We start from the raw sequence: 12,954 nt of genomic DNA, 5'->3' as shown, positions 1-12,954 counted from the left end.
GCAGTTTATAGACATATATATTTTATGTATCTTTGTCTTTTTACTATGTACTTATTTACTATAACAAATTAATTTTTAATAAACTCAGAAACATGACTTGGATGTCAAGCAGTTTGTCTGTGTCCTTCCTTCTGTGTTGTCCTCTCGTACAGTCTCCACCATGGTGCTGTGTGGGGATGTTCCAGTCGTTTAGAGAGAGAGGTACACATGCACAATTTCTTCATTGACACAGAGATGAGAATTTTTTTTTTTTGGCCTAAGTCAGCAGGAGTAACCTGAGACTCACTACAGACTATAACAACAAAAATATGTAAGGTTATCGTTCTCAAATACTGCATTAGCACTTTTCCACAAACAAATACCACACTATTGGGAAGCTCGGTGTTTGGTTTATTAAAAATAAGGAACAGGTAAAGGCTTGCAAAACCCACAGAGTTGAGACTCAGGGTAAGGGGGTTGTTTCATTGCGGGGTGAGTTCAGGCTCCATTGCATCCCCCTGTTGTTCTTGTGCTGAAAGAGAAAAAAAAAGAAAGAGGAGAAATGGTTAGGCACACGTATATATCCTGGGTCTGACGTTGCCTTGTGAGATAAGGCACAAGTATGACAAGTGGCATCAGTTTTAATTGCATTTGTTTGAAGTTGTCTCATGTATAAAGTATTCCCGAATACTGTTTACATTCAACCACTGTGAGATATGTCTGTGGGTACACAAAAGTGAGTGTGTGGGAAGTCACTGCAGGCACATTTTGGTGCAGACAAGTTTGCCAAGACCAAAAAGGGCAAGACAAAGCTTAGAGCAGATTTAATTCCCACCATCTTTGTGCATCATGCTGTGAGGGCCCCTGCACCACAATGCACCCCTGGACCTGTAACATCATTGTTATTGCCACTCCTGAACTGTAACATTAATGGTCCTCATCCTGCAGCATTCCTGACATGAGGCACACAACATCATTGCAGTATAATTCCTTAAAATGTTTACTTATATTTCAGTGTTGGGTGCTGTTGTAACTGATCAGCACACTGGAAACCAGCAGGTGGCTCTACCAGCTCTGGTGTATTGATTTGCACTTGTCATAGTGACTGACTGGCAAGCCAATTTACTTTTGTTGTGCTAACCTCAGCATTTGCCTACTGTGTTTTATGTGACTGGCTCTCAAATATTCATCCCTATCTCATAAGTTATCAGACTTTGATCCTGTGTCTGGTCGTCCCTGTGTCCATAGTTATCTCTTTATTTGAAAAGGTCTAGGCTATTTAATTGTTTAATATCATCACACTGTTATTTATATAAGCAGGGGATTTTAATACAAAGTTGTAACCACTGTATGTGAATGCGTGAATCGGTCAGATCTGCACTCCAGAGGAGAGCCTTCATTAGACTATGCAATATCGCCCAACAACTGGATTTGTAAGTTAATGAACTGTAATTAAAGCTCTCTGTGCTTTAATTAGCCACTACGAAACAACGTGACCTTCTTCTATTTTATAATGCCTATTAATATTATAATGATGGTAACTGGTAATATGCAATGTATTACATGTTCAAAGTAACTTGCCCAACACTGTATATATTACATATTCAATATAATTACTTATATAATTAATATAAAATGCAGTATAATACATATTAAGTATGATTCCTTATGATTCTTACAACTACTTGAAACACACCTTGTTACGTTTTAAGTCTCGCCAAGGTCGACTCAGCACTTATCTGCAGTGTCCTCTCTCACACAGTGGTCCTGCAGCATCACTTCTCCTCCACCACCCAGTGCTCCTACAGAAGGTTACAAATATACAAGATTACATATCTAATACTGTGATAGAATATATATTTAGCATGATCATATGTATAACACAGTAATATATACATACATTTGGTATTTAGAATAATTCCCCATTTAGCCTGGTATGTTTCATTTATCAAAATTACTTAATCTTGTGTTTTAAATCTCATTCAGGTCCTCAAACTTCCCTCTCACTTCGCTATCAATGTAATATCAGGACTGGAAGCACTCTAAATTGACAATGTTAGATAAAATGGTTTAGGAGAAGACAATTTAAAACTAACAGGGTGTTCATGGTTAGCATTACCTGTATGGTGTGTACAATATGTACAGTGTCCTAGCCTAATCTGTTATCTTATCTTTTAACCAGTGGCGATTGCTCTAAGACTGCAAGGGAAGCTCAGCTTCCCCTAAAATGTCAAGAAATAAGTGGTCAAATATGTGCTGTTGTGTTTACATTTCATTGGCTAAATATGCGCTAGAAGGCGTTCAACTTTTGTTCAGAATCAGCTACTTATCACAGGTCACTGATGCGACTTTCTTCTCATTCATTCCCGTAGTGTCACAGTGCATTAAACAGTGGAAGCTCAGCGTCCAAGGACTTCAGTGGGGAAGCATAGAGTGGGTTGTTCCACTGCAGCGAAACTAGACAGTCATTAGATAAATGCTCGGTTTTGTCCCGCCCATCGGACGCTCAGCGTCTCTGGGGGTCTGTGGGGCAGTGGGCTAGCCTCACCTGGCCTGGACGCTGGGCTTCTGCATGATGATTGGATGATCTGTCTGAGGCTGAATCCCTTTTTGATTGACAGCGAAATGAGCGATCTAGAAATATAAACCACCACCGGAACATTTTTCAAGTTTCATTCCATTGTTCCCAGTTGATCTGGAGACTTTTCCAATACTCTTAGCGACTTTTTCTTTGTTAAAAACGACAAGCGACAAATCTAGCATCTTTTTCTGGTGTTATTGGAGACTGTACTCGTTTTTGGAGACTCTGACTTCTGTCACTCTGCAGTTACTGTCCCCAACAAGCAACGGGTGCTGCTGTGAGCCCCTCCACCGTCCCAAAAACTCACAGGCGGTCACACTAGCCTCGCGCAGCAGCCCCAGCGAGCGAGCGAGCTAGCAAGCTGCACATAATGGCAGACAATTTGAATATTGTTGACCGGATTTTGGCGAAGCCATTTGATAGTCTTCCTTACGAGGAGAAACTTCGAGTTAAACAGCAGGGCAGATCAACACCTCAGATTGATTTGGTGCAAAGGGTGGGGAAAAGTAACAGGTCTTTTCACCCATCTGAAAATCTTTGAGGTGTGTTTTGCTGTGGTTCTGTGGCATGAGTGTGGTTGAAAAACAGCTTCAATTAAATGCTCCTTTTATAAGTTACTGCCTCGCCACAATATGACAACTATTACAATGTAAACTTAAAGTGAGCTTCCTCTGTTTGCAAGACCATTAGCCGCCACTGCTTTTAACGTTACATAAATCTACTAATTTAATGGGAGATAATCCAAGCTTTAATGCACATGTTAATTTAGATAAGTTGTGCTAATAATGTAAAATTTGAGTCTTTGGACATCTTACCTGTTAAAAGTACATCACAGCCGGTCTTTTCTGCTGTAGCTCCATTGCGCTGCTAGCATGTGCCGCTTACTTCTGGGAACTATTGAGAGGCTCCGCGAACCGCCATTGCTGTGAAAAAAATGGCCCATTAGAATGAATGGAGATGACGCGACTCTCTATTCAAGGGCTCTGCACCTTACTAGCAGAGCTCTGACATTTAGTGTAGAGCAGAGAGGCATTAGGAAACTACACTCTGTTAACATAATATTGTCTTTTTGTACAAGAATGTACAATTGATAACATAGGAATCACTCACACATGGAAAAAAATAATAAATTTTTTTTTTTTTTTTTCTTTCTTGAAGTTAATTGCTCTTGGGGCCCCCCTAGTGGTCATGGGGCCCTAAGCAGGTGCTTAGTTCGCTTATGCCTTGGGCTGGCTCTGATAGCACCCCCTTGAAATTTTCAAAAACCCCTCCCCATAGGGTTTTTTTTTTGGGAGTTGGAACATGAAAATTGGTACACATGTGTATGTTGTCCAGATGCATATAAAAGTCTCTGGCACGGTCTACTCCAAACAGGAAGTCGGCCATTTTGATTCTGACATTTTGGCGTGATTTCCACATGTTGTATTTTAACGAAGTATTCCTAGGGATTTTATCCAATCGACTTCAATTTTTTTTACAAATCATCCAGAGACCATGCTGATCAAAAATTATTAAAAGCTTTTCTCTGTGTCAAGGGTTGTGGCCTCCATGGCACCACCATATATGATGCATCGCCATGCATACTGAAGCAGCTCTCTCTCCCACATACTTCATCCAAACTGCTTCAAGAATTCTGTACATGATAAGAGCCCCGCCCTCAATGCCTCCATATGCTGGCAGGCAGTCTTGCACATGCTGCCCCCTTGTGGAAACAGGAAATGCCCTATTACACATTGACATTGTCCGATTTGCTCAAAACCTCACATGTGATGACGGTCCACCCCTGAACGCACCTGCCCACATCTGGTTACGCTCGTAGCGCCACCTGGTGGATGAACAAAACATTGCGTTTTTTCGCTCCTGCCAGGTTTTTTCTCTCTTCTCGCTTCACGCCACAGCCCCCGTGTGCCTCAGGCCCCCACGGTTGCATGGGGTAGCGAGGGCCCGATCACAGCTGCTTGCAGCTTTATTTAGGGCCCGAGTGACGACGAAGTCATCCGTGGAGGACCCTATTGAAATCGTGCTGTTTATTACTATTATTAGTAGTAGTAGTAATAGGATTATTCCGACATTTCGTGTCTCAATTTCAACCCTTTCCCAAATTTCAAAATGCTTCTAACTTTCCACATTCGTCCAGCTGGATCCGAAATTCGATATTTTTGGGCGGTTGCACATGGTTGACGCGAAATGCCGAAATAGTGCCCCTACAAATTTTCAAAAACCCCTCCCCATAGGGTTTTTTTTTGGAGTTGGAACATGAAAATTGGTACACGTGTATGTTGTCCAGATGCAAAGTCTCTGGCACCAATGGTCTACTCCAAACAGGAAGTCAGCCATTTTGATTTAAACTTTTCATTTTGGTGGCGATTTTGTGATTTCAACAACTTTGTATTTTAACAAACTCCTCCTACAGATGTTGTCCATTTTTGCCAAGGGATGGTTCGCCCAGGGCATAAAAACAAGCCAGGACCACCTCTGATAATTATGAATGTAGCCGAGTTTTAAAATTAATGTGTGGCATGTTGTCTTGTAAGGTGTGTGGCATCATGGTGGCTGCAGATGGGACAGAGGATGAGATGATTCACTGTTTCAAGGCAGGACAACTAGTACACTGGTGTAGTAAATATAGCCTAGTAAATAGTGGTGATTTATAAAAACACCAAAAACTATTACTGTGAAAGTAAAGTTTGTTACTGTAAGTAATACAGTACTTTATTTGTTATACTATATAGAAAATATACATTTTTACTGTAAAGAAAAGTTTACATAAATATTTCTGCTGTTTAAATTAAAAAAAAAAACAAAACAGCATTTGTATTTTCAAATTTGGCCGTGATTTTCTTTTTCTTTTATTAAAAGCCTCCTTCAAATAGTAGCCTGCCCCTATTTGTGTACACCTGTCTAATCTAATGCAATCCAGTAGAACGACTATACCATGATTTTTTCCCCAAAGCTTATAAATTTTCGGTTATTGTTGACATCGTCTAGAAAGTGATGATTCTACTTTGTTTATTATTGAGGTCATAGTGAATGGTGGTGGGGTACTGGGGTGGGCTCCTAATTTTTTCTAATTGAGGGGGACAAAATATTAGGAACACTTTTAAATATATTGCACTCCAGTAGACCAACACCACCCACTACGACCTCAATAATAAAGTAGAATAATCACCTTTCTGACAAAAGATGAAAAAGTAAAAGCTTTGTAAACGTACAGTGTGTGGCAGAGCTGTTGTATTGCATTGTATTAGATTGCACAGGTGTACCTAATAAAGTGGCCAGTAAGCCCCACATTTACACCACCAATCCATGCCTGCTCTGGGTCTCCCTGCAGCTCCTGGTTGCTCGACAGCCTCAGCCCCGAGACCATGCTGATCAAAAATTATTAAAAGTTATTCTGTCTATGTCAAGGGGTGTGGCCGCTATGACGCCGCCCTTGCCAACAAATACGTTTGGCTTTTTGATGGCTTCAGCGACCTCATATCCTCACAAAATTGATACACAGGTCAAGAATGGTGAGCTCTTACATCTGATAGGGGCGTCACCCATGGGGGGGACATAATGCCTCTATAGCGCCCCCTTGAAATTTTCAAAAACTGCTCCGTTTATTATTATTAGGGCCCGAGCACCGACTGAAGGCCGGCGAAGGCCCTATTGAAACTGCTCCATTTATTAGGGCCCGAGCGACGACGAAATCGTCCGAGGACCCTATTGAAATCGTGCTGTTTATTATTAGGGCCCGAGCAGGTCACAGACCTGCGAGGTCCCTATTGTTTTTCTCCTGATTATTTATTTATTAGGGCCCGAGCAGGAGACCTGCGAGGTCCGTATTGTTTTTCGAATGATTATTATTATTTTAATTTTTTAATTAGGATCGCATTTTTCACCGCCTGAACATACCCCAAAACTCATCAAACTTGGAATATAAGTCACACCTTGCGAAAAATTTTATAATCTATTGTCCTCCTGAATTTCCACCACTAGGTGGCGCTATAATCAAGGGAAGTGCATTTTGGCTAATAACTCCCATATATTTTGTCACACATTCAAAAACCTTATATCCACGCGTCCAGTGAATTGTGCTGAATCTCGTGATAGAGGCCACGCCCATTTTCGCATATAGTTTTTTTCCACAAATTCGCAAAATGTTGCAAACCTACTTTTTCGAACTCTTCCTAGGCAATTTCACCAATTTGCACGAACCTTTGCACACAGCATCTGTGGACTCTCCTGATAAAAAGTTATTAAAAGAATTTCGATATTCCAAAGAATACTAAAGTTATTTAATAGCAACCAATATTCTTTTGTTTATGAACACTGGTAGATTACTATTTTGCTACCTGGGGTCTGTATTACGAAATGAGGTCAACCTTTCCTGGGTTACCCAGGAAAGGGTGACTAACCCTAACTAACCCTAACAATGGCAATCAGGATACTCGGTATCACGACGCTGGATATCAACTCGGTAACTCAACCCAGGGTTGCTTTATCAAGAGCCGTGAACGCACACGCAGCGGACCAATCACAATCATGAGAGAAGTGCAGCATCACTGAGCGTCACTGAGCGTCCTCACAGAGCGCTGTATGTGAGGGGGAAAAAGTATTTCTCATGAGGATCAGACATTAATTCTACTAAAATGTGAGGAGGAGAAAAGCAACATTACAGAAAAGGCCAACACCGTGGCAGCTTCAAGAGGAGGAAACATGCGTGGCAACACATAACGGGATGAATAATGTTTAGTTTTAGTTTAGATTAGTTTATTTGCACATAATGTTAAAAACAGACAGTATAAAATTTACAAGATTAAAAAAAGAAAAGTGCCGGAGACGTTAGAAACCACTAAAAGCTTATCAAAGAAATTCCCCTGTCAAAACATCAATGAAATCACATAATAGAGAAGAAAAAAATGGGTCAGAAAAGAAGAAGTAGAGGAAGAGAGAGGGAAAAATCAAGACAAAACAAGGCAGCAAATAAAATTATGTGCAGGTTAAATTATTCATCACTGGTTCAAGTAGCTACAGTACCTGTACCTGTACATCTGACACTGATCACACCCTTGAATCCCATGAAATCAATGCTGCCCAGATGAATTGTGTGTATTACAATTATCATCTAACATCATTGCGTCTGATAAATTGGTCTTCTTTGTCATAACGTTATATATGCTACAATAAAGCTTAAAGTTGACGCCACAATTAAATCATATCAACACCAAATTGATAGTCTGAATAAAATCATCCTGATATTGAGCTGTGTTAGAAAATAACAGCTGTGCAAAAATATACCTATTCTCCCTCTTTCAAAAACAAAAAGGAAAATCCCTCAAACACCATGAAGTGTAGACATGATAGGCTACTTTCCACATTTCCAGCAGCAAAGCTGTCAATTAGGCCCATTATCTTTAACAGGGATCATTTCCTCCAACAACAAAAAATGTTGGCACTAATTAATGGTGCTATTAAGTGTCCGCAAATGATCAGTTTCTTTCTTATGAAGGGGTGGGATGAAATTTCGACTTCTTTCCACTCCTTTTTGAACAATCTTTTCATTGTCTGTTGTTGTTGCTCTCTTTTCTTTTTTAATGTTCAAAATAAACTTTCAAATCAAAATCAATCAAATTAATGAAACTTCCCGTCATGACTGGGCTGCATTTCTGTCAGCGGAGTCATTTTTTCCGAACAGCTGATTGGCCAGTGGGTGGTGCTTTTTATAGGATCAGATTCAACCCTGAACTTACCCTGCTCCGGAGCAGGATAGCCGTTCAGAGTAAGTTACCATGGTGATCTACCCCGATAAGAACTGAACCGGCTTTGTGAGACAGAAAACCCAGGGTTAACCCTGAAGTTACCTCGCTAAGACATTAATCCTGCTTCGTGATACAGGCCCCTGGTGGACTTTGGCTGCTCCTGACGCTACCGTCATAAAAACAAGAGACTGCACATGCGCAGTTGCGCACTCTCAGCTGATTGTAAACAGATAAGATGGTGACAGGACGCAACTTCAGTGTTCATTTAAAGAAGTTTTGAAATATTCCGAACAAATGTCGGGGGAATACGCCATGGGGCAGAAGACGCCTGGTTAGCAGAGGGCGGCAACAAGACCTTCACAAAAGGAGGAAACATGAGAGCAGCTGACAAACGCAAGATAACGGCTAACCGTCTCCAGGTCCAGTAATTTCCTCTTTGGTTGGTGTCATGACTGCCCAGTACCTGGACAACCGAGCCGTGGCGGCACACAGGTATGTGGCGTGTCAGAGGAGAAACGAGCCGTTAACATTTCTCTTTGTGTTAGATAACGTTAACGGCGTTAGGCTGACCAAACATCCTCTTTTGCCCGGACATGTCCACTTTTCACGTGCCGTCCGGGGCGTCCGGATTTTTTTATAAACTGATAATGTCCGGTTTTCTGTGTGTTTGTGTGTGTGTGTTAGAGTGTGGAACAGCCGCATATTTCTGTTCGAACCCGAATCGAGCCCGAAATTATTTATAACCAAAGTACTGAGTTTGTGCCACACAGTTGTTACGGTTACAGGCTCTTTAACGCTGTGGGCCCGAACGACGCATAGTCCGTCCAAATTCACACCTGTTCTTCTCTGTGGATTTTCTCCGCGACCGTGCGTCATAGCGAGAAGCCACACATATCACGTGAAACAGTGATATCATAGCTTTCCGACAAGACCAAGCACTTGTCGGTAGTCCAATGTTTTCACAGCGAAAAAAATGATAAAGTTACACTAAAATGATGTATAACACAGCTTTCATACAGCTCTGCACACACATTACTCTTGGATGGATTTCTCGCGAATGCAGGCTTGCACAGAAATGCCAAGCATATCACATGAAAGCGCAGGAGCAGAGCTTTCCAGTGATACCACACACATCATTGTCATCCCATCTGTCATCCCATCATGCTATAAATACAGATTAATTGTCTACAAAATAAAAACCTGACGAATTTCTTTACAATCCATTATACAGATCTTGTTATCAGTTACTTCATATAGTGAGGAATATCGTGACACTCCATCAAACTTTGTATGACAAGACCAGCCACTTCACCTTTGCGCACCCAGACAACTGCAGCCTAATTATGCATGCATGACAGGGCCGTCAGAGCCTCAGCCCCTGAGACCATGCTGATTCGCCACCAAATCAGTTGGCTTTTTGATGGCTTCAGTGACCTCATATCCTCACGAAATTGATACACAGGTCAAGAATGGCGAGCTTTTACATCTGATAGAGCCATCACCCATGGGGGGGACAAAATGCCTCTTTAGTCCCCCTTGAAATTTTCAAAAAACCCTCCCCATAGGGATTTTCTTGGAGTACGAAGATGAAACGTCACACCACGTCAGGGTTAACTTACTCTGAGTTTTCACATAACTGCTTCAGTGATGTGTGCTGCTGGCCCCCCGCGGTGGCACGGGAGAGCGAGGGCCCGGTCACAGCTGCTTGCAGCTTTAATTATTATTATTATTCTGACATTTCGTTTCCCAATTTCGCCCCTTTCCCAAATTTCAAAATGCTTCTAACTTTCCACATTCGTCCGGCCACATCTGAAATTCGATATTTTTGGGCGGTTGTACATGATCGACGCGAAATGCCGAAATAGCGCCCCCTACAAATTTTCAAAAACCCCTCCCCTTGGGGTTAGTTTGTCGTAGGCAAACGAAATTTGGTACGCACATGTATCATACCGAGACGCACAAAAAAGTCTCCTGACGTCATGGTAAAATCCCAACAGGAAGTCGGCCATTTTGTTTTGAATTTTTTCGTTACAGCATTTTCCACAACTTAAATTTGAACAAACTCCTCGTAGGGATTTTGTCCAATCGACGTCAAATTGGCTACAGATCGTCCTGAGAACATGCTGATCAAAAGTTATTAAAAGCTTTTCTCTATTTGAAGGGGCGTGGCCGCTAGGGCGTGACAAATTTTGGCGACTTTTCGTTTTCTCGCCATCGAATTTCGAACGGCTCTCACGCCCACATATTTGATCTCAGCAGCTTCAAAATTGCTGGACATGATGATGGCTCCGCCCCGAACGCCGTGATATGTTAATATCCCACCTTACTCATAGCGCCCCCCGGTGGTAACAGGAAGTGACCAGTTTTTACTTTAACATGTACTCATGCCACAAACTTGACCGCATCAACTTCATTCCATTTCTAATGCATGCAGAACAAGTTGGTGAAGCTACCTTATGAACACTGTGAAGCTACGTCTAATAGTGTCCATGTGGCGGCGTGGCGACTATCGATCCCTCGCCACTAAATATGTTTGGCTTTTTGATGGCCCCGAACGCCGCGATATGTTAATATCCCACCTTACTCATAGCGCCCCCCGGTGGTAACAGGAAGTGACCAGTTTTTACTTTAACATGTACTCATGCCACAAACTTGACCGCATCAACTTCATTCCATTTCTAATGCATGCAGAACAAATTGGTGAAGCTACCTTATGAACACTGTGAAGCTACGTCTAATAGTGTCCATGTGGCGGCGTGGCGACTATCGATCCCTCGCCACTAAATACGTTTGGCTTTTTGATGGCTTCAGCGACCTCATCTCCTCATGAAAGCTGATACACAGGTCAAGAATGGCGAGCTGTTACATCTGATAGGGGCGTCGCCCATGGGGGGGACAAAATGCCTCTATAGCGCCCCCTTGAAATTTTCAAAAAACCCTCCCCATAGGGGTTCTTTTGGAGTAGGAAGATGAAAATTGGTACATATGTGTATGCTTCCCAGATGCACAAAAAAGTCTCTGACACCAATGGTCTACTCCAAAAAAGGAGTCGGCCATTTTGATTTTGACTTGTCATTTTGGCGTGATAACATGTTGTATTTTAATGAACTAGTCCTAGGGATTTCATCCAATCAACTTCAAATTTTTTACAGATCATCCAGAGACCATGCTGATCAAAAGTTATTAAAAGCTTTTCTCTATGTCAAGGGGCGTGGCCACTATGCCGCCTCCCTCGCCACTAAATACGTTTGGCTTTTTGATGGCTTCAGCAATCTCATATCCTCATGAAAATTGATACACAGGTCAAGAATGGCGAGCTCTTGCATCTAATAGGAGCGTCACCCATGGGGGGAACAAAATGCCCCCTTGAAATTTTCAAAAACCCATCCCCATAAGGGTTTTTTTGGAGTTGGAACATGAAAATTAGTACACATGTGTATGTTGTCCAGACGCATATAAAAGTCTCTGGCACGGTCTACTCCAAACAGGAAGTCGGCCATTTTGATTCTGACATTTTGGCGTGATTTCCACGTTGTATTTTGACGAACCAGTCCTAGGGATTTTATCCAATCGACTTCAAATTTTTTTACAGATCATCCAGAGACCATGCTGATCAAAAGTTGTGCTCTGCATGTCTGTAGGTCAAAGGGTGTGGCTGCTATGGTGCTGCCATTTTTGATCCATCACCATGCATATTCAAGCAGCTCTCTCTCCCACATAATTCATCCAACCTGCTTCAAAATTTCTGTACATGATAAGAGCCCCACCCTCAATGCCTCCATATGCTCATAGGCAATCTTGCTCATGGCGCCTCCTTGTGGAAACAGGATATGCCATCTTTTACACTGACAAACACCAACCTCATGCTCCTGACCTGATCAACTACATTTTGTGGCCACATGACGATCAAGTTGATGAGTCTCCACAGTGACACACGTGTCCTGTCATGTTACAGGCTACCGCTGGGGCGGTGGCGACCTTTCATTCTTTGCCACCAAACATCAACTTGGTATAAATCCTTCATGCATTGTCCGATTTGCTTGAAATTTCACGTGTGATGAGGGTCCACCCCTGAACGCACCTGGCCACATCTGGTTAGGCTCGTGGCACCATGTTACACCCGCAAACGTAGTAACAGCCCACAAACGTAATAAACCACAAATGTAATACAAATCTGCAGCTTTGAATGTCCCCCTATGAGAGCCAACCCATCCCGCTGTAGGCCAAATGCTGCAGAGAAATCCGTATTAACAAGAGGCAGAAGAAAATAAAATAAATCCAATTAAACGACATATTTGCTGCCACAGAGTAATTCTGTGAACTGACAAGGAATGACCAGTGTGTGTGTGTGTGTGTGTGTGTGTGTGTGTTTCTGTAAGTTATTTCTAACTCACTCAGCATGTTGCTCTGTCACTTTCTGACCCACCCCACCCGACCTGCGGGTTGCTTGTCAACACAGGCATCACTATTGGCAGGTGTATAAGTAAACAAACAAACAAACAACAACAACCACAAAGATCATTATTCAGTCTTATATTACATTTGTGGGAAGATATTACAGCTTAGATTTTCACCTTCCCACATATGTAATAATTTCCTGCAAATGTAATAGTTATTATATTTGCGGAAAATTGTGTGTTACGTTTGTAG

At 42.0% G+C, this 12,954-nt stretch overlaps 1 long non-coding RNA gene across 1 annotated transcript; it reads right to left on the bottom strand.

Annotated features, from left to right (window-relative positions):
• Window positions 1-377: 377 nt before the first annotated feature.
• On the bottom strand, window positions 378-3,563 carry LOC125892082 (uncharacterized). Its single transcript, XR_007449701.1, has 3 exons — window positions 3,376-3,563; window positions 1,676-1,781; window positions 378-511 (listed from the first exon to the last, which is right to left on the bottom strand). It is a non-coding gene; the product is annotated as an uncharacterized LOC125892082 (long non-coding RNA).
• Between the last annotated feature and the right edge of the window lie 9,391 nt (window positions 3,564-12,954).

The sequence above is a fragment of the Epinephelus fuscoguttatus genome, linkage group LG7, assembly GCF_011397635.1.
Source record: "Epinephelus fuscoguttatus linkage group LG7, E.fuscoguttatus.final_Chr_v1".
In the NCBI taxonomy this organism is placed as follows: Eukaryota; Metazoa; Chordata; class Actinopteri; order Perciformes; family Serranidae; genus Epinephelus; species Epinephelus fuscoguttatus.
This window is presented reverse-complemented; position numbering and strand designations above follow the sequence as displayed.